Below are 24,084 nucleotides of genomic sequence, written 5' to 3' on the forward strand. Positions count from 1 at the left end.
CCCCTGACACACAGATATAACAAGCACAGAGTGGATTAATAGTGACTAGCTCAGAACAGGCACTTCTTATATTTATTAGAGGAGGAGATGGGCAGACGTCAAGGAAAAATTACATATAACAACATAAAGAGCAATATGGCATCACCAGAACCTAGCCCTGCTCTAGCAGCAAGACCTGAACATCACAGAAGAAAGTGACCTTAAGAATAACATCATGAAGATACTAGAGGCCTTTCAAGAAAAAATAAAAAAATGAAATTGAGAAAAAGACAAATAAAAAAATTGAAAGAAATCAGTAAATCCCTTAAAGAAAGCCAAAAAAACATGAAAAATCAATTAAACATGTGAGGGAAACAGTTCAAGACCTGAAAAGGGAAACAGAAAAAATGAAGAAGACACAATCAGAGGGAATGCTGGAAATAGAAAATCTGAGTAAACAAACAGGAAACACATATACAAGCATAAATTACAGAATACAAGAGATGGAAGAGAGAATCTCTGGTGTAGAGGATACAATAGAGGAAATAGATTTATCAGTCAGAGAAAATACCAAAGCCAAAAATGTCACCACACAAAATGTCCAGTATTCTGGGACACGATGAAAAGGCCAAATCTAAGAAAAATAGGGATAGAAGAAAGAGAAGAATACCAACTCAAAGGCACAGAAAATATATTCAACAAGATCATAAAAGAAAACTTTCCCAACTTAAAGAAGGAAATACCTATATGATACAAGAAGCATATATAACACCAAACAGACTAGATCCCTCAAAAAAGTAGGAACTTTAGTAGTAGTTTATCACCATCATATTAGGAGGTGAGGTGTAATCCTGGTTGCTAGGGTTTGTGAATCACCAGTGGGGGACTATGGGAGCTCTCTTGGCTAAGAAGTTAACCAAATACCTCATTAGTGACACCTGAAAGAAAACTCTGATTTCCCTTCATGTTCAAAGATGTGCAGTTTTCACAATATCTCCATAATATGTGTTGAACCATATGAATTACTTTCATATATGTATATGTATAAAAGTTTTTGTATGTGTATGTAGATATTATGTATTATTTTGAGGTTTTTGTAATATAGTATAATATTCATAACAGTTCTTTACTTTTTACAATTTCTCCTTTATATGTGTTCATTTATGTGTGGTTCCACATATGTCTGCATGCTGGCATTCATTTTTGTTTCAAAGTTCCATATATACACTTACAAAATACTTTGCTGAGTAGTCACATACAAATTTAGAAAATTTTAAAAATTCAAAAATTTACTGCATTTCCCATAGTAGAACTGTTTTAATCATCCTTAACAGTACTCTGTCCTAAGTTCATACATTTACTCACTTTTGCATGACATCTGAGTTTAGGGAAAGCGCCTGTGTTGTCTTTTCTGTTGGGCTATCAGAAAATGGACAGACTCTCATGGCTAGCAAACATGCAAAATTCTGACTTGTTCTCCTCATCAGCTCCTTAAATATTATAGGCTACTCTAACAAGATTTGTTTAATGATCCTTCTTCAGCATTAGTAGAACATTGGATTGCTTCATAGTGAAACAATTAGATATACAAACTCAGCTGATACAAGGGTGTTAGAAGATCCATTCAATATTAGTTGCATGCACAAGTATATTAGTAATGTCAGATTGACATAGTATTTCACACAAGTTGAGAATTTGCCAAACATGTTAACCAAACTGGCCAGAAAAACTCCATGAGATTACTCACACTACATTTGCCTTGTATCCTATGATTGGATGGTAATGCCTGTATGCTTGATTTTTCATGTGTGTATACTGGAATTACAACACAGGTAATCATATTTCTAAGCAGCCAGTTTGCCATTGGAGCCTTCTACTGAGCTTTGCTTATTAGAAGCAAATAAAAAATATAACATAAGAGATATTTGTCAGAGAACCCACAGATATTCCCTAATATCAGCAATTACTTGTCACCTTTCCATATCTATGAATCGGTCTCACATGTCCTATGTTGTTCCTGTTAGAAAATTGGAACATGGGGAGGATACAAGTGCTGGAAAATGAGTATATGTTATAAGAAATACCATCTTCTGTACTTGGTATTCCTATTGCACAATGAAATCACTGAAAAAGTTCTTAGGAACAGCACAAAATAAAGTTAAAGTTTCTATCAAATAAGGAATGGTTATATGGAACCAATATTACATGTTTAGTAATATTCCCAGTGAATACATGGGGAGAAATCAGAGTTAGTATTTTTTGGAGTATAGGTTTTATAATGCCAATGTCCCAATGAAGGACCTAACACTTTTGTGCATTTGAGAAGCACTAATTTGACTTATTGTGTTTAAAATTAAATGAGTGAATAAAGAAATGTGAGCTTAAATTCAAATGAGTATTTTGGATGATGTCTTCATGATTTATTGCCATGGGGAAGAAGATATAAACTTATGGAAGACTTCTGCCCTAACATATATGAGACAAAAACATCTGGTAAGGACCGTAAATGTAGATCTTATTATGATATACATTCTATCTATTCTGTTTCCCTAGACTCTAGGATCTAGGGGACCCTTTCTAATATATAAAGAAACTTCATGAAAATTTAGAAGGCAGTCTTCCAAACCTACTAGTGAAATTATAACATATGCTAATTTTAAGTTTCCTCTTGTATCATCATTTTAATAGATTGAATAAAAATATAATAACAAGATATAGTAACCCTACAATCTCTTGATTGGAAAAAGCAATCTGTCATTTTGATATGCTTTCAAATGTGAATTCCATAATCTAATTTTTAACCTACATTAAGGCAGATGCAGACCATGGTTAATCCTGTGGTCATAAGTTAAACATTCCCTAGACAGACTCCATTTCCACATTCATTTGTTTGTTCTTCAGTTTCTAGGTTTAAGCATTCAGGATGAATTCACTGCTTAATAAATGAAATATATAAGAAATAATTACAGGTATTTTACTCTAAATATAAATATAAAATAGTATTACCCAAATAATTCCATGGAATTTTTAATCATAAAATTTGTCAAGGAGAGGGGACAATAATTTATACAGCCATAAGCATGTAAATAAAATATAAGAGCATAAATTGAATCTGTACGAAAAAATCATGATCAGGATCAGTGCAAAACTATACTCTTAACATCTCATGTAATTTACAAGATTATACCAGGCTTAAGGCACTGCTAGTCTACACAAAATAATTAACTAACTTTCATTCAATAATTTGATTTCAAAAATTATTATGGAGGCCAATATGGGATCAGCTGACACGGACTAATATCCTCCAGACACATGTTCACAAATGTGCAAAAATATCTCCACAGTGTACACAACTATAGATATATGATAACATAGTGATTCTCATCTCAAAAAATAAACTACAAGAAGTAAATTAAAAATAATGAGGAGAGAGGTGAAGTCCTTAGTGAATGTGTTTGTTTCTGAACTCCAGGATGGTGTCAAGGAAACCAAACCTCACACGAAAGGGTTCTGTAAGGAACTCACCAGGCGCAGGTCAGTAAGATGCAGATGACTTACACTGTTAGAAGACTCTGTGTTGAGGATGTATGTAGAACATCATCAACAAGAAGAAAAAGCAAAACCATGACATGTAAAACGACAGCACAATCAACGGAAAGACATAGTGTTGTGGAATATTGTCTTAAGGTTTGTTACTTTTATTTATGTTACATTTGTTTATCTCTGTGAAGCAGTGTTACTGTGCCTGTGTAAAATAACTTATGGTCAAATAGAGAACTGGCCAATAGCAAGGCAGGAGAAAGGATAGCCTGGGCTGGCAGGCAGAGTAAATATATAGAAGGAAAAACCTGAAGAGAGGGGATATAAGATCTAGGAGCCATAGAAGAAGTAAGATGTCATGGGCCAGCCACCCAGCTACACAGAAAGTCATGAAGTAAGAGTAAGATTTATAGAATTAAGAGAAAGGGAAATACCTAGAAGCAAAAGGTAGACAGGATAAGTTAAGGAAAGCTGGCTAGAAACTAAGCCAAGCTAAGACCAGGTATTTGTAATTAAGAAAAATCTTCATGTGTGATTCATTTGAGAGCAGGGTGGCAAGCTCCCTGAAAGAGCCAAAAAAAAACCATCAACATAAACAACATAGTTTTACATCACATAAATGTGTAGTATCCTTTTACAGAATATGAAAAATAATGCTGAAAAATTAGCAGAGAATTGTCTTAAAGATTCAAGCAAATTCCAAAAAATAGATACATCTCCAAATGAGATATCTCACTTTACAACAAACAAAAATGTTTTAAATGTTTTCCTTCTTAGTGAATACAATTGTAAACTCCATGAGACAGGATACATAAATGTGGCAGATACACTATAAAGGATGTAGGTCATTGTACAGTACTAGAGTACATGGGCCTGAAAGATGAAGACTAAAGACTAGCTAGTTGTAGGAGACTCTGACTTTTGAAAAAAAATATATGACAAGGTGAGGGAATATAAACTAAATACTACTCTAGTCAGCCAGTGAATAGGTATGTTCTCATAGAACATAGCCAATCTTTAGGCTTGCCATTTCACTCATAAGAAAGAAATGTTATACTGACCTGAAAGAAAGTCCCTTTCATCTGTCTTGATAAACTTCCTCTGATACTTCTGTGTCATCTGACATTGAATTATCTACATATCCTTCAGACTTACCTAAATTTTGTGGGTAAGATTGAACACCAGATCAATAAAAGCCTTATACCTAATAAAAATGAATGAAAAGACTGATGTGTTCATCATGAAAATAAAGTATCATATGATACTCCTTAACCAATTATGTATGTTCACATAAATAAGCATAAACCCAAATAGATTGATCCGACTAAACACCTACTTGTGCTGAATGGGAACTTTGTTTCTAGAAAAAAACAAGCAAAATACAAATTCATGCAAGACAAGTATCCCAGATGATCCAGCTTCACAAAATGCTTGTTGCATTTTCCCCAAAAATCTGCATTCAAGATGACTTCAAAGCTGCTATCTGAAATATCCCAGCCTCCCACACTACTCTAGGCAAGACTTCAGTTAAGTCCTGCACTTTCCTCTCACACAGAGACTGGACAACAAATGATAAAGTAGCTCTCCCAGGACCTGATCATTATCACAGTTTGATCAGGGTCCCCTAAACATACAATCACCATACATGGCAGAATCTAATTTTAAAAACATGATGCTCACATACTTGACAGGTAGAATGGGTAGTTTTGGGTCGCTATGTGCATTATGGATATTTTTTGTTCGTTTGGGGTTAGTTGCAAGTGTTTATTGTTCATGGTCACAGAGGAAACTAAGGAAAGGAAGACAGATTTAGGAATCTCTTTCTGTAGGTAATGGGGGGAGCACATATGATTGATAGGATAAAAGATTAGATTATTAAGTCTACCTTTAAACTAAAAAGGATGTACTGTCTCAATATTTCATATTGGTATGTATTTTTGTTTCATAATAAAAATTTAAGGTTATTTTTCTTGTTATGGATTTTTGTTTCATAATAAAAAATTAAGGTTATTTTTCTAACATCATCCTGTATATATGTTTCTACCCTTGTTTAAAATATTGAAACTAGGCAGCACGTTTAGAAATGTAACATAAATTCTAGACCTTGTAAGGTACTATTATAAACTGCTCAAGAAATTTAAATTGCAGATTACCAGTTAGTCACCTCTTACACTCAAACTTGAATTCATGTTAGGTATGTTTTCAAGGTTAAACAGAGATGTATTTTACATAGATAGTTAATCTATAAACACATGAGAGATCTACAGAATATGACATTTAAGATATTTTAAAAAAAGAAGGCTTTTCAGGACAATGAGATACGCCTGCACATGGAAGTACCAATCTACTAAGGAGAAGCTGATGGGCATCAATGAACCACTAAATCAAGATTGCTTTCAATGTGACAAAGGTAGCCACTGGGAAAGAAAATCCTTTTGCTTCGACTGTGAACAGTATGCTGTCCAAATTAGACATAATGGTCACAAAGGAAGTCTACTGCTGAACTTTGTCAAGACGAAGTAGTGCAGTCCTGCAAAATTTCGACCTCACAGAAAAGTCTGTCAGATATTCTGGGCCTGTAACCTAAAGACAGATTCTTTAATGTTTCAGAGAAAACTCGGGTAACTGTCCAAGCAGTCAGATGACTCTGATTTCTATAGTTGTAGAAGTTGCTTGTTCTGCCTTTGCCATTTACTGAGGTAATATTCTAACCTTCTTGGGTCTCTCTATGGTTTGAAGACTAGAGAGTTATAAAAATGTTAAGATGTTTAAGTAAGAAAACGTTTTAGGGTCTAAAAAGGTATTTCTAGGTTGGTAATATAAGCTATTATAGAAAATGATTTAGGTATAAAACTTTAGACTCACCAAGGAAGGATTGATAATAGACTACATTCTCTAAAATTGTCAAACAGGGCTATAAAATTTCAAGGTAAACAATGATTTTACCAGCTCCTTCAAATGTCATTATTTACCAACATTTACTCTTTCATAGGGTATTACTTATTTTGTACCCAAAGAGATGTCAGAACTTTTCACTTTTTTGCAGCAATGCAGGCATATGTCACTGACAGGAAGACAAATTTTGCCCCGTATAATAACCTACCTGACTACACATGGCCAGAAAGATAGTGAACCCAGAAAGACAGTCTCAATCTGCAAATTCTCTGAAGGCATAATTTTTAACTGCCTTCTAATGATTTATTATCATACTCACATGCAACATTAGTTGTAAGTGTCAGAGAAAAAGCGTCAGTTTACAGCACTATTACACAATTACACAAGAACTCTAATGGTACAGAACTTACATTGTTTTGCCCCAGGCCAACTGATCAATCCACACAACTCACAGTTATTTTTAGACTAAAGAAATATGGCATGCCATGGTCAGACACAGTTCATCTTAAAAGGAAAAGGATGTCTGCTGTGAACACAGTGTTTTCTAAGAAACAAAGGGAATTAAAATGCAAAAAATTAGAAAACTTGAATGCCACAAAAAACTAAACTAAAACAAGGATACAAAAAAAAGGTTAGCACCATGAAATCAAAATTGTCATGCCAACACAGATGGGAAACTCTATCAAATTTCCACATTATCAGAAATCCACAGACAAATATTAGATGTTATGATACAAAGGACACATTTATACTGTAAAATAACGTTGATACGTCTTTCAACTCCAAAAGGTGGTTAAAAATGGTTACACATAATCACCACATTCTGTACACACTGTGGGTTATTTATACATTTGTATATGCACAAATATGTAAACTAATTTTAGTAAGTTGTGGTACTTATTTTACGTTTTGCTGTGCAGACATTTTATTGAAGGAGGGAACAAAAAGCAGTGTGAAATAAGCTAAATGCAGTACTCACATATGAAATTCTAACCTATGTTAAGAAAATGTACACATGCATATTTTTCTGTGTGTATACATACATATACATATATACATATGCATAAGCAAACTCATATGTATGTACATACATAAACTTATATAAGTATTTGAAAGTAATTGAATTGCCTCATAGAATATTTGGAGATATATTGTGAAAACAGATCCGCTTATACCCTGAAGGGTTATCAGAGTTTTCTCACTCAGGCATCAGTAATGTGTTTTTTGTTTTGCTTCTAGGCCAAAGGTAAACCTATAGTGCCATAGTAGAGCTTCACAGACATTTCAAAAATATGCTTATACCACCCAATATGATGGAAATAATTTATTTTTGATGTTGCTATATACTTCTATCATTATAGAACAGAAATTCATCTGCTGCTATTTAGAAGCTTCACTTTGACTGAGTACATGTGATATGACTGAAGGTTAATCTTCAAGCTAGTTGATTCAAATGAGCAGGAACCAAATTACCCACTCTCATGAGCTACATGCCATAAATAAGAACACAATGAGCAATCTTCAGATATATTTTTGTCATAGTGGACATATAGTCAGTGGAGAAATGAAGAAAATATGAGAATTAGGATTAAGACCAGGAGACGGGAGGAATATTCCACACTACTTTAATGGCCATGAACCTGAGACTAGAATGATGACAGATTTATACAAAACACTGTCCTTTTTCTACCCATGTCATGTACAAATAAACTGAGTCCTAATGACATATTGATATACCTATGTATCTGTGCATCACTTGACACTCATCAGATATATGTCAACAGGCATTTGTTGGGAAACAACACAATGATGTGCAGGGAAGATCTTTCTATAGAGCCTGAGAGGCTTTGGGGTACCATGATCTTATGTCTCATGTCTCCACCAAACCCTACTTGAGATCAACATACATTTGTATTGAAAAGATGGCAGAAAGATCCTAACAGACTCAGGGGTGGTTGATGACTACCACACACCAACATTTTCCAGTCTCCAATTTACTATCAGAGATAGGAATTCAGAGTCTAAGATGGGAGATACAAGGAAAGATCAGTACTGGTTCAAAACATACAAAAAGAAGTACCTGAGAAAAAGAAATCTGCTGTGTTTGTTGTTTTCAAGGGAAGTATTGAATACCTCTCTGTATCATCAATAAATGATTGATTTCCAACAAAGCCCATACAAAGATAGGAGTGGGTTGACAGGAAAGAAAAATCATATACAGGAGGTTCTATAAACCAAAAAGCAGTGATAATGCAAACCAAGAACGCAAAGACAATCCTGAGAGAAGGTAAATGGCAACAGGATAATGACATGCAAGTTTCCTGTGCTATGCTTTATTGTCCATTGAGAGCCTTGGCTGACAGGTAGGGTCGTGTTTGCAGATGCTGCTGCTCAATTTTTCAGTGACTCTAAGATTCATGCATAAAACTACAACACCATATCAGTTCCCACAATATCTCACAGAGGAGTGAATCGAACAGGACTCACCTAGTCTTTGTCAGATACTAAAGCCTCAAGAGAATTGTCTTCCTAGAAGTTACTGCAGCACTTCAAACTGAGACAGCGATGTCACATCATTAAGGAAAATCAGTAGTATCAGAAGCAGGAATGTTTTTGCTGTACATTTACAGGAATAGGTGACTCAGAGCTATAATGCTGGAAATCAAACAATCACTGACTTTGCTATTTTCCATGGTCTCAGTCTATGTCAGGAACAGCCTGCCTTGTCTGGGCCAATGTGCAGTCAGGTTTTGGTTATACCCAGGACCAATTGAGAGCTGGAATATAGCCAGAGCCTGAGTGGTAATAATATGCTCTGCTGACATTATTAGCTCTCCCTGTGGCTGATGGAATGAGTGTGCATTCAAAATCTGCTTGGAACCAATAAAGTGAGTGATCCCTATTCCACCAACAGAAAGCAAATTCTGTGATAATCTTGGAGATCCTCACCAGAGCTGCTGCTTCACTTCTCCCTCCCAATTAAGTGTGTGCTGCAGCAGAAACAACAAAATTGAAAACAGATGACAGGAAAAATGTAATTTATCATAGTTCCAGGATGCAATTATGAAAAGGGAAAACCATCTCATGGCAACTAGGAGTGATCATATATCTAGCTACTTGGATCTATATCCTGCCTATCAACCTGGAAGACTCCCTTTCTGCCTGCTGCTACCTGATTGTGATTCTGGGCTGCCAATTGCAGCTTACTGGTAACATTTTCTAACATGAAATGTCAGATTCCCCAAATGCACTTATTTGTGGAATGTGACACTTCAAATTTTCACACAGTCCCAGTAGGCAAAGTGGGAATTGTCTCCTACACAGCTATTTTCTTAGTGAGTCCTCCGAGGGAGCATATAATCAATGCATCTCTGTCAGGTATTGATTCCCAAATAAATCATCCATGCAGATAGGATCTAAGTCTAAGCCTGTGATTGCTGATAAGAAGACTGAAGCAGTGGCTTTAGAGATAGGAGCACATTTCCTGCACAGCAAACAGGGGCACTTTACTCAGAGCAGTATTGTGCGAAATCCCAATCCCTGCCTATCCTAGGTTTCTATTGCCTCTGTCTCTTACAGTTAGTTCTCTGGGACAGTTTTCATTCTCTGGGGTTGTTTACAGCCAGGCTCCTGGCTTGCAAAATCATTGACTACAAGTTTTTTTATTTGATCTGACTGCCTCCTATTCAAATAGACATAGATTAGGAACTAATAACGAGACAGATGTCCAAACAAGAAATGGAAAGCAAATGACCGCAGTGTACTTGGAGATCTCCATCAGAGCTGCTGACTCATCAATCTCTCTCCCTCACTGTGTGTTGTACAGAAGCAGGGAAACTGAAAGAGGAACACAGGATAAAATTTTATTACCCTATGCTCTGCTTCCAACTAACAGTAGAAAACTGGCTGATGTTGGTTGGTGGGATGAAGGAGTTTCCAGCTGCTCTGGTCAATATTCTACCTATTTACAAGAGAGCTTCCATTCCTGCCTGGACTTTTCTGATTGTGACTCTGGGCTGCTAAATGCATCTGGCTGCTGTCTCTGTGATTTGTTTGTGTCTATTTATGTGTATGGTTTTTTTTGTAGTAGTAGTAGTAGTATAATTATGATATGTAATTATATGTACTATTATGTAATTAAAGTATATTAGTATCATTTTACATGTAGTTGAATAATAATATGATTTATATATATATATTAGAGTGTCTACAAAAAGCTGCTTGGATTGAAGAAAGAAATATTGATTTCAAGCCTTTTTCCAAACAGACCCAACCAGAATATAGTTTCTCACAATGCCTTAATGATAAAAAAATAAATTATGTTAATATGTTTTTAAAAAGAACAATTTACATATATTTATATTCTCAGAAATTGTGTTTTCTATTATAAGTCCCTCTTTGTGATTGCACGGTTCATTGGCATGAGGTTTCTTTTATTCTTTTCAAATTCAATACATATTCATGAAATATGTTCTTAATATTTACATAAAAATATTTTGTTTTGCAAAATGTAACATGTTCCAAATTTTAGATTTCTGCTTCATTTTTAAATATCACTATAACATCTGAATTTTATATTCTTTTTCTATATTTAATAAGATCTGAGTTCATTTAAGGCCTCTGTTTGTCTTTCAATACGAACCTATCTATTGGATCATGATAGCCCCTCATGGTAAACATGCCTGAAAAAATTCTAACTATCCTTCTCAATTAGCTGATTAAAACCAAGAGCCACTTTAATAACAGTTGGACTTAATTAGCCCTGCCTCTAGGAATAATGGCATTTTTTGAGTGCTGGATACATTACAGGAATTCTGCATTTAGTTCCAGTTGTTTGTTTGAATTTCATGAGTGTAAATATGCTTACATCAAATACTGGTTGGATGCAGATGTTTATTAATACTAACTGACTGGAGACTTGTGATGCAGATGTTTATTAAAGCTAGCTGATTTGAGATAGATTTTCTCCTTGGATTGGAATTTGCCAGTATAGCCTAGCTGGTCATGCATAATCAGACCACTTCTTGTTACCACACTTCTCTTATGTCCTGGGATTGTGTAATACCAGTATGCCCGCTTGAGACTATGCGTATTCTAAAAATATATTCTAGGTTTACAAAATTTCAAATAATCATATTGGTGACTGAGACTTCTACCTGGCTGTGCACAAAATAACCATAAAACAAAAAAAATATAGCATAATGAATATACTACAAGAAAACACTGCTAAAGAATCTATAGATCATTGTGTTCTTCTTCCTCCCTAGTTAAATATGGTCTTCTGTGCTCCTCCAGTTTTAAATTCTGTTCACTGAATAGTGTATGTAAATGCTAGGAAATGGACAACTGCCTGAGCTATTCCTCTACCAACTAGACACATACAATGTAATGAGAGCAGCAGAGAGGAAACTCCTCTCTATTCCTTCTCAGACTCAGAATAATTTGGGGTTAGAAAACAGAAATATAGTACGCACATATGAAATATTATAAATATTTAAGTGAATTATTTATGTTCATCTATTTGTCTTCTTAAGGTACAAGGTAAATAATACATAAAGCAAAAGACAATCTTTAAATATGACTTAGTGAACTGTTATTTTTCTTTTTATTAATTGCAAGTAGTAGACAGAAAATTTGAGTGCTGAAATGGTTCCCTTTACCAGATTTTCTTTACCTCTTGGAAATAATTATAGTCACAGTCTTCTTACTCTTTGAAATTGTGTAGTCATGCTACCTCATGTAACAAAACGGGAGAAGTAGTGTGACAGTAAAAAAAAAAATTACTGCACATGATTTTTTGAGAAATGGTGTTTGATATGAATGTTGGAGGAGTTAAGATCCAAATTATAGATGCAAATATATTCTGAGTTCAAACTACATATTGAAATTTTATGCATATACTTAAAACATTGGTTCCTCAGTAAAACTTATCACAGCATCTTACTCTGCTCAGAAAATTTCCAGTGGATTCAGTTATAACTTCTAGGTCCTAACTACCTGCCCTCCTTATACATAGTACCAAATATGATATAGTCATCTGTATAATCTCTTGATTGTAAATAACCATTATACATAATAAATTTACCATGGTTCTGAACGCACATGGTATATTCTAACTTTTGTTCCATATATTAAGGCAGCTGCAGCTCACATCCAAGCCTTTGGTATAAAACTAACATCACCTTGGCAGTTAAAATATACATGAAATGTGGATGTTTTGGGGTTTGTAGGGCTGAGAATTCAGGATAAATTCATGGCCTAATAAATGAAATATTTAAGAAGTAAATACAAATATTTTAGATCAAACATATATATATATGTATATATATACATATATATATATATTCCAAATATTGCCATAAATTGATTTGAATTGTAAAACTTGTCAAACAGATAGCAGGGAAAGAAATCTATATCTCTGCTCAATATAAATAAAATGAGGGTGTATATGAAAAAAAGCAAAGAGTAGCATGTGGTATATTCCTTTAAACTGTCTGAATATATATCACTGTGATTTATTCAATTAAGAAATTGACTGGTTTATAGTTAGGCAGGTTAAGGATAGGCAGGAGAACCAGACAAAGAGGTTTCTGGGAAGAAGTGAGGAGTCCCAGAATTGTGTATTGTCTACGAGAGAAAGAGGTGAACTTGCAATAGTGAGAAAAGGAACCAATCCATATGGCAGAGCAATAATAAGTAGTATGGGTTAATTTAAAATGTATGTGTTGGTTAATAATAAGCCTGAGTTATTGGCTGACCTTTTAGAATTATTAGTAAGTTTCTGTGTGGTTATTTTGGAAAGTCTGGTGGGACACAATACTCAAGCCAAAAATGACAGTCCTACATGGGGCTGGAATTTCCAAATAAGACCTAAAATAGCTTTAAAAATTATTGTAAGCACCCAAAAAGTGGAGCAAACAATGGCTTCATGATTACTGGCTTTCTTCAGCTAAGCGATTGCTGGTTAAAAACAGATGAATGGCCCCTTTAAAAGCAAGTTTCTTGGCTGGGTGCTAGCTGGTAATAGCGGTATGGCTCTTTTTAGAAGCGTCCTGACCAAACACTTAAATGAGATTTATACATTTATTTTGTATGTTTCATGATGTATTTTTTAATTTAATTTTACACATCAAACACACTTTCTCCTCCCTCTTTGATACAGTACCCTCCCCGTTAGTCCCTTCTAAACTCCCATCCTTCCTCCTCCCTCTCCTTTCAGAAGGGGTAAGGTTCTCTCTTGGGAATCTACAAAGCATGGCATATCAAGTGAGGCAGCTCCAAGCACCTCCCCCTGCATCAAGGCTGAATAAGGCTTCTTACCATAGAGAATAGGTTCCAAAGAAGCAGCTCATACTTTAGGGATAGCTCATGATCCCACTGCTAGGGGCCCCACAAAAGACAAAGCTATAAAACTGTCTCCCAGATGCAGATGATCTAGGCCAGTCACATGCCTAGCTGTCCCTTCAGAATCCATGAGCTCCCACACACTCAGGTCATCTGTCTATTTAGTTTTCCCATTTTGATATTGATATCCCCCTGCTCATATAATGCCTATACCCTCTTCACTGGACTCTCATAGTTCAGCCCAGTGCATTACTGTGGATCTCTGCATTTGCTTCCATCAAGTATGGGATAAATGTTCCATAAAGACAATTAGGATAGTGAGTAATCTGATTACTGGGGAATGCCAGTTTAGGCACCCTCTCAGTACTCTAGGAGACTCAGGTGGAGTAATCCCTGTAACCCTGTCAATAAGACAAAATGGCAGCCTACAGGATGGGGAAAAAAATCTTCACCAACTCCATATCTGACTGAAGACTGATAACAAAAATATATAAAGAATGCAAGAAAATAGACATCAAAATGCCAAATAATGCCATTTAAAAAATGGGGTACAAAGAATTCCCATGAGAAGAATATTGAATGGCCCAGATACACATAAGAAAGTGTTAAAAAAAAAACTCTTAGCTTTCAGGGAAATGCAAATCAAAACGTTTCTAACGTATCATCTTATACCTGTCAGAATGGTCAATATCAAAAAAGCAAAAAACAGCTTATGTGGAAAATCATGTGAACTAAATGGATTTTATAAGCAGCGAGCAGTATGCACCTCAGTGTCAGCATGGAACCAACAAATTCCCACTGCTGCAGCAGTAATTATGACCACCTGATAGCTAAACCATGAAGATAGTCTCTTAGGGAATCAAAGGGGGACCCACTAAGAAAATTACTATGAGACAGAAAAATCTCACGTACCCACCTGGAGCCTCGTGAAAATTTCTAGTGTCAGATTCTACAAATAAGTGCATTTGGGGAATCTTACATGGCATATCAGAATATGTTACCAGCCAGCTGCATGTGGCAGCCCTAAAGCACAATCAGCCATCAGCAGGCAGAAAGAGAGGCTTTCAGTAACATAGAAAGGATATAGGGCCAAGTAGCTGGATAGATGTTCACATCCTTGTTACCACAAGATGTTTTTCTATTTCACACTTGCATTCACTGCCTAGTATAAATTACATTTTTTGCTGTCTCTGCTTCTGTGTAGTTGTTTCAGCTGCAGCACACATTTAGGTGGGAGGGAGAAATGAATCAGCATCTCTGAAGGAGATCTCTAAGAGTACAACCGGATTTGATTTCCATTGGTAGAATTGAGATCACTCTCTGTATTGATTCCCATTCCAGACACATATTGAATGCACACACCTCAGGATAAGAGGCAAGAAGAGCTAATAAAATTGTCAGCAGAGCCCATTCATACCAGAGTCAGTCTCTTCCTGTCTTCCAATTCTCAGTTATTTACAGGTATAACCAAAACACAACTGCAATTTGGCCCCGACAAAGCAAACTGTTCCTGACAAGTATGGGAGACAGAGCCCATGGAAATTAGCAAAGTCGCAGATTGTTTTTGTCTCATGAGATCACAAACAATACAGATATTCAGTAAGTGTAGATTCAGACATAAAAATTGTCTAGACAGATTACAGTGTGTTTAAAAATATACACATACCATTGTCTCTGCTCTTCTTTTGAAACCCAGGCCTACATCAATCAAGAAAATGCTGAGGAATCTCTTGTATATAAAACCCCAGAATTTGGTAAAAGTATATTCTAACACTGTTGCTCTTAAAAATGACATCCTTTGAACAATTTTTATACTATTAGGATATTAGAAACTGTTCCTTAAGACTTTGATAGACATATTATGTCCACTTATACTCATCCTGCTTTATTAAGGTAAAATTGCAGCTAAGAGGACTACAAAACAACAAGGTAAAGTTGATGATTTTACAAGCTCCTTCAAAGGTCATAATTTACCAACATTTATCCCTTCAAAGGGTATTATTGGTTTGGGACACAAAAACATGCATGAAATTTTCACTCTAAATTTTTTTCAGAAATGCAGACATATATCACTGACAGGAACACAAGTTCTTCCCAATATAATAACCTATCATATTTCACATGGCCAGGCAGATAGTAGACCCAGAAGGAGAATCTTCTTCTGCAACTTCTCTGAAAGCACATACTTTCTGCCTGTGTTCTAAATATTAATGCTTATACCCACAGGCAATGTTGGCTGTGATTTTCAGAAAAAGACAAGCATGATTTACATCACTATTACAGAACACTACAACTGCTCAAATGGCAAAGAACATATAATGTTTTGTCACAGGTCACCTGACCAATCGAGAACACTCACAATTATTCTTAGAATGAGAAAATATTGCATGCAATGCTCAGACACAGTTCATATTAAAAGGAAAAGGATGTCTGCTGTGAAGACAGTGTCTTCTAAGAAAGGAAAGAACAAATATTAGAAAAATTGAGTGCCAACAAAATATTTCACAAAAGCAAGGAAACAATCATAAATAGTTAGCACAATAAATTCACAAATTGCATTGCCCTCACAGTTTGGATACTCTCTTAAATTCCCAATCCCAGCAGAAAACTCATGGATGAATATTGGATGCTAAGATAGAACAAGTCAAATTAGACTGTACAATAACATTGATAGGCCTTTCAACTCAAAAAGTCAATGCGAAAATGGTTACACCTAAACACCACATTCTGAACACAGTGTGAGTTAGTTATGTACACATTTGGATAGATGCACAATTTGTTAAAATAATTTTAAGAAACAGTGGTATTTATTTTGACAATTTGCAATGCAGATATTAAATTGAAGGATGGAGCAAAGAGAAGTGAAATAATCTAAATGTAGTACTCATGTCTGAAATTCTAAACTATGTCAAGAAAGTGTACACAAGTATATGTATCTCTGTATATGTATATATGCATAAGCAAAATCATACATACACATACATAAACTAATATAAATATTTCAAAGTATTTTAAATGCATTATAAATATGTCGAGAGATATTGTGAAAACATAAACCCTTATGCTATGAATGGTTGTCAGAATTTTCTCACTCATGTGGCCATAATGTATTATTTGTTTTACTTCAGGGCCAAAGGCTTGGCTTTAGGGCCACACTAGAGCTTCACAGACCATTTCAAAAATATACCTACACGTCCAAATGCGACAGAAAGTAGCTGTTTGTGCAGTCCCTACACACTCATGTCATCATAGAACAGAAATATATGTCACTGCTATTTAGAAACTTCACTGGGATTGACTAACTTTTGATAGAACTGAAGGTTAAACTGCATGTTAGTGGATTAAAGGGGGAGGAACAAAATTTCCCATTCTCATGAGCTACATACAATAATGGACAGAAGACTGAGCAACTTTCAAATGTATTTTCCTCATAATAGCCAAAAAAATCAGGGGACAAGTCTAGTAATTAAGAGTAATATGATTAAGACCGTGAAATGAAAGGAATACCATACACTGCATTTAAGGGCCAGGCACATGAGACCAGAATGATGAAAGACTTACACAAAACAACTTCTTTCCTTTTTCAAAATCATATAAAAATAAACTGAGTCCTAATGACATTGATATACTCATATATCTGTGCATCACTTGGCCCTCATCAGAGATGTTACTTCAGGCAATAGTAGGGAAATAACACAATGCTGTGCAGGGAAGGTCTTCCTATAGAGCCTGAGAGGCTTTAAGGTACTATGGTCTGATGTTTCATGTCTTCTTCAAAACAATACCTGGGATCCCAATACATTTGTATTGAAGAGATGCAGAAAGATGCAAAGAGAATCAGAGGTGGTTGATGATGCCAATGGATCAACGTTTTCCACTCTCAACTTTACTATGTGACATAGCAATTCAGAGTCTGTGGGAGGAGACACAAGATAAGATCTGTACTTGTTCAAAGCATCAAAAATAAATACCAAAGGTAAACGAATCTGATATGTTCATTCTTTTAAAGACAGGTATTGAATACTTCTCTGCCATCATCAATAAATAATTGATTTCCAAAAAAGCTCATGCCCTGTCTGATGTCATAGATAGGAATGGGCTAACAAGTAGGAAAAAAGAGGTGCAAGAGATTCTGTTTGCCAGAACACAGTGATTGCAAACCAAAAGTGCAAAGTTAAGCCTGTGAGAAACTATATGGCAACAGGGTGATACCAAGTAAGTTTCCTGTGCTACACTTTATTATACATACTTAGTTTTGTTAGGTGACAAGTAGGGAAGTGTCTACATATATTACTGATCAAAATTTTCAGGGAGTCTAAGGATCAAGAATGAAACTAGAGTGCCATAGCCATCCCCAGTGGATTAGGAGCTAGGTCCTCTCAAGGCTATCCTGTATTTTCTGTCTGATTCTCTCCCCTCTATCCTTCTAACTAATATTTACTGCTGCTTCTACTCAAGGGTACACTAGGGAAATGTGGGGGTGGATAATAGCCTCTCTCACAGAAACCAATACTGAGAGTGATCTCAATTCCACCAATGGAAAACAAATCTTGAGAAATGCTTGGCGATCCCATTGAGAGCTGCTGATTCATTTCACCCTCCCAACTAAATGTGTGCTGCAGCAGAACCATGGAAACTGAAAGTGGATGACAGGAAATGGTGTAATGCATCCTAGAACCAGAATGTAATTCTCAAAAGAGAAAGGCATCCCATAGTAACAAGAAGGTAATCATATATTCAGCTACTTGACCCACTGTCTTGGCTATCTACCTAAAAGCCTCCCTTTCTACCTGCTGATGGCTGATTGTGATTCTGGGCTGCCAATTTAAACTTTCAGGTAACAGTTTCCAATATACTATTTCAGATTCCCTAAATTCATATATTTTTTGTGGAATCTACACTTGAATTTTTTACAGAATCCCAGGTGGCTAAGTGAGAATTGCTGCTGACATAGTCATTTTCTAAATGGGTCCTCTTAGGAAGCATATGATCAATACATCCCTGGTTCCTGTCAGGTACTGATTCCCAAATAAATCATTCATGCAGACAATATAGTATCCAAGTCTAAGTCTGTGATTGCTGATATGAAGGCTGAGGTGGAGGCTTTAGAGACAGGAGCACATTTCCTGCACAGCAAAATGGGGCAATTTACTCAGAGCAGTATTGTGGGAAATTCCAAGAAATCCCTGCCTATGTTAGGTTTCTATTGCCTCTGTCTCCTGCATTCTCTGGGACAGTTCTCATTCTCTGGAGTTGTTTACATCCAAGCTCCTGGCAAAATCCAGCTAAGAGCTGGACTTTAGCCAGGAGCCTGGCTGGCAAAATCGTTGACTGCAAGCCTTTTTATTTGATCTGTCTGCCTCCTATTCAAATAGACATAGATTAAGGACCAATAAGGAGACAGATGTCCAAACTAGGAATGGAAAGCAGATGACTGCACTGTACTTGGAGATCTCCATCAGAGCTGCTGATTCATCAATCTCTCTCCCTCACTGTGTGTTCTAAAAGAAGCAGGGTAACTGAGAGGAACACAGGATAAAATGTAGTTTGATTTACCCTGAGCTCTGCCTCCAACTAATAGTAGAAAACTGGCTGATATTGGCTGGTTTGCTGAGAAAGTTTCCACCTGCTCTGGTTGAGAATCTAGCTATCTACCAGAAAGGCTCCATTCCACTCTGGCTTTACTGATTGTAACTCTGGGCCACCAAGGGCATCTAACCACTGTCTCTGTGATCAGTATGTGTCAGTGTCTAATTTTTTGTTTGTTTTTTTTGTTGGATTTTTTGAAAGCAGGGTTTTTCTGCATAGCTTTGGTGCCTCTCCTGGATCATGCTCTGTATTCCCTGCTCACCATGAAGTTACAGACATCTGCCTGTCTCTGTCTCATGAGTGCTGGGAATAAAGGCATGCACCACCACCACCTGGCTTTTTTGTGTTTTTTTTTTTGGTAGTTGAATAATATATAGTATAATATAATACAATCAAAATATGTCATTATTTATATTTATTAGAATTCTCTACAAAAAGCTGCTAGGTAGAAAAAAATGTTGTTTTCAAGCCCTCTTTGTTGTTAGACCTTCGTCATCGGGTAACATTGCCCTAGCCCTCATTCTTCTGCCTTGAAGCTTAGGGTGGCTGGTGCCAATCACTGATCCACACTTGATCTTGAAGATGACTGAGATTGTAGTCTTTGGATCTCATTTATTATTTTCAATTTATTTTTTCTGTCTTGTCTGCCTTTGCATTAAAAAGTGGCCTAAGTATCTCTTAGAAAACAATAATAGAAGTTCACCTAATGGCTAGCTAGACCCTAGTATTTTATGCGAATTATCTAATCTATGCCAGTGTATGGACAAATAGAGTTGCCTTACATCCAAGCCTTTTTCTATCTCAGCTCTAAATCTTCTCTCCTTGATTTCTATTCTCCAATCCACAATGCTATGCAACCAGAACCTGAGGCCACTCTTACAGCTGCTCTGGACACTGCTAATGAACCTCTGGCTATCCGACCTCCCACTCCCGCTCCTTGGGCACATGCCCCTTTGGCTCTTCTGCTGACATCTTCCTCCTCTCTGTTTATTGAATTCAAAGAGCTAGTTGGGAAAAAGCTTAAGTTAAGGTCAGGCTTTCAAAATCAATAAGATGTCTCTGTGACATAATTTCGGAGCTGGAGAGCAAAGAAAGTACTGCTACTAGAATGACAACATAGATGTTCAGCTAACTAAACATCCCACATATAGCAGAAAATCTACAGGAAAATGATGGATGCCAACATAGAAAGGATGTAATTCTATTGGACAATAACTTTGAAAGCCTTTCAGTTCCAAATGGTCAATGCTAAAATGCCTATATATGATCACCACATTCTGTACACAGCGTGGGTTAGTCATGTATACATTTATAAATGTATGATAAAATAATTTTAACAAGAAATAGTATTTATTTTGATATCTACCATAGCAGACATTGTATTGAAAGAGGAAGCAGAATGAAATATGAAATAATCTAAATACTCATGTATGAAATGTTAAACTATGTCAAGAAAGTATACATATGCATACATTCATATACATATATATGCATAAACAAACTCATATATATTACACATATATAAACTTATGTAAATATTTGAAAATATTTGAAGTGTAACATAGTGTATTTGGAGAGATATTGTAAAAAAAATAGCACCCTTATACTATGAAGACATATCACTTTTTCTTCTGATACTCAGCCATGAAGCTAGACTCACAGACTACCAAGATGGAGGAGCTAACCACTAATGTCATGTACCAACACATGCACTAAGCTGAGTCATTTTCAAATGCAACTAACATAGGAGTTTAGGATTTGTCTCATGAGATCAAATAAAAATAGAAATGTTCAGTAAAAAAGAATAGGACAGAAAAAAATTCTAGATGGGTTACAGTGTGTTTAAAAATATAAACATACCAGTAACACTGCTGTTGTTTTGTAATCCACACTTACATCAGACAAGAACAATGCTGAGGAGACTCCTGTATATAACACCTCAGAATTCGATGAAATTATATTCTATCACTGATGTTCTTAAAAAAAATAAGCTCCTTTTAATATTTTTTACACTTTTAGGATGTTAGAAATAGTCCCTTAAGCCATTAATAGTGCCATTATTTTTAATAATAGCTCTATTAATGAGAGCTACGTAAAATGATGGACAAAAGAGTGAGCAACTTTCAAATGTATTTTTGTCATAATGGCCAAATAATCAGGGGCGAAGTCTAGTAATTAACAGTAATATGATTAAGACCATGAAATGGAAGGAATAGCCCACACTGCATTTAAGGGCCAGGAACCTGAGACCAGAATGATGAAAGACTTACACAAAAACAATTTCTATTCTTTTCCAGAATCATATAGAAATAAACTGAGTCCTAATGACATTGATATGTTCATATATCTGTGCATCAATTGGCCCTCATGAGAGATGTTACTTCAGGCAATAGTAGGGAAATAACACAATGCTTTGCAGGGGAGGTCTTTCTTTAGAGCCTAAGAGGTTTTAAGGAACTATGGTCTAATGTTTCATGTCTTCTTCAAAACAATACCTGGGATGCCAATACATTTGTATTGAAGAGATGCAGGAAGATGCAGCTAGAATCGGAGGTGGTTGATGATGCCAATGTACCAACATTTCCAGTCTCAACTTTACTATGAGACATAGGAATTCAGAGACTATTGGTGAAGAAACAAGATATGATCTGTACTTGTTCAAAGCATATAAAAATAAATACCAAAAGTAAACGAATATGATACGTTCATTCTTTTAAAGACAAGTATTGAGTACTTCTCTGCCATCATCAATACATAATTGATTTCCAAAAAAGCTCATGCTCTGTCTGATATCATAGATAGGAATGGGCTAACAAGTAGGAAAAAGCAGGTACAAGAGATTCTGTTTGCCAGAACACAGTGATAATGCAAACCAAAAATGCAAAGTTGAGCCTGAGAAAACCTAGGTGGCAACATGCTGATACCAAGTAAGTTTCCTGTACTACACTTTATTGTCCATACCTTATTTTGTTGGATGACAGGTAGAGAAGTGTCTACATATATTACTGATCAAAATTTTCAGGAATTCTAAGGATCAAGAATGAAACTACAGTGCCATAGCCATCCCCACAGTAAATCTACCAGGGCAGAGGAGAGAGCTAGATTCTGCTGATCTCTGCCAGATACTAAATCCTCAAGAAAATTATCCTCCTAATCCACAGAGCAGCACTTCAAGACTGACATAGGTATATTGTGGTGTGTTTACTCACCACCCCCACAGTTCCCCAGAGTTTTCTTGAGTGCGAGCAGCAGGAAATACTAGATAGAAGGATTTATTGCAGAGAATATCACGGAGATAAACAGATAGAAAATAAAGGATAGCCTCAGCCTCGAGAGGGCCTGGAACCTATTCCATCTGGCCCCTATTGTCTCTGCCCCAGGGTTTTTATAGAGACACCAAGGGGTGGAGCAAAAGACCTCCTCCCCCAGCACAGCCAAGTGCAGACCATCTCAGACACCTGCACTCAGGCCCATGGTCCTAATCATCCTCTATGCGGATCTGCTGGGTATAGCCACCAGGAACCCGAGAATGGGCTCCCACAGATCCCCCTTTCTTAATATATAAAAAATAACTATTAATGGCTTACAGCAATCTCCAAGCTGTTACACCTCCCAGTATGGAGTAGAGGATGATATAGATGGCACTTCTCTTTTGAATTAGGTCCAAGGTGACTACAGCAGTCTTAGCTGCCTCAAGCCCTTTCTAAACCAAAAACTCTTAAGGCGACTACAAACTTAAAGAATCCCTAATTTCATCATTACCATTAACAGGTTAACATAAATATTGCTATACATAGTCACAATTCTCAGTCTTACAACACAAAGTAAACTCTTAACAGAACCATTTGAATTAGCATATATGGTGCTATATATAGTTAACAATTTTCTCTATCTTACAACTTAACTCTTAATCATTTGAATTTTCTTGCTAACAGAACATAGGAAAAACTTCGATGTATTCACATCAAACTTAAATATTCCTTAACTCCACAAAACCAGGGTGCATTAATATCAATAGGGTAAATATAATTTCTGCAAACATAATTCAACCTCATAACTCCTCCTTTTCTTTATTATTTTTTAAACAAAATCTCAAACCTAGTTAGAAGAACCCAAATTCACACAATTTCTACAAACCTATATTGAAAAGCAATCTTCTCAATCTAACCATTAACACTTTGAAAACTTAGCAAAACATCCAAAAGCAGTTTCTTAATAAAACTCTTTACACTTTAAAAGTAGTCTCTTAATAATACCCCATTTGCATTTTTTACTAACAAAAACATGACATTAATCCACTCAAACAACTTTTGAAATTAGACTAAGGAATATTAACTCTCCCCATTTTCTTCATAATTTAAGCAAACTCTCAAGCCTAGTTAGAAAACCCAAACTTTTCAATTTAAACAGTTCCATTTGTAACACAAAACCAGTTCTGTAAGTAATTTCATTTTTACATAAACAGTTCCACAAAACAATTCATGAATCACCAATTAATAAAGCATATATACGTACACAAAACTGCATCTTGATTCTAGGTAGAAATAATAAATTTCTTCATTTAAACAGTTCCATTTTTAACCCAATTCCAGAAAAGAGTTCCTAGGTCATTACTATAAGTAAACTAAAAATTGTCCCATATCAATGAAATCTTTATTGTTCATTTCATTTCTTAAGTCTTAAAATTCAAACAATAAATTCTAGTAGTAGCCTTCCAAATATGAGAAATCCATAACC

The sequence above is a fragment of the Peromyscus eremicus genome, chromosome 1 (genome assembly GCF_949786415.1).
Source record: "Peromyscus eremicus chromosome 1, PerEre_H2_v1, whole genome shotgun sequence".
NCBI lineage: Eukaryota > Metazoa > Chordata > Mammalia > Rodentia > Cricetidae > Peromyscus > Peromyscus eremicus.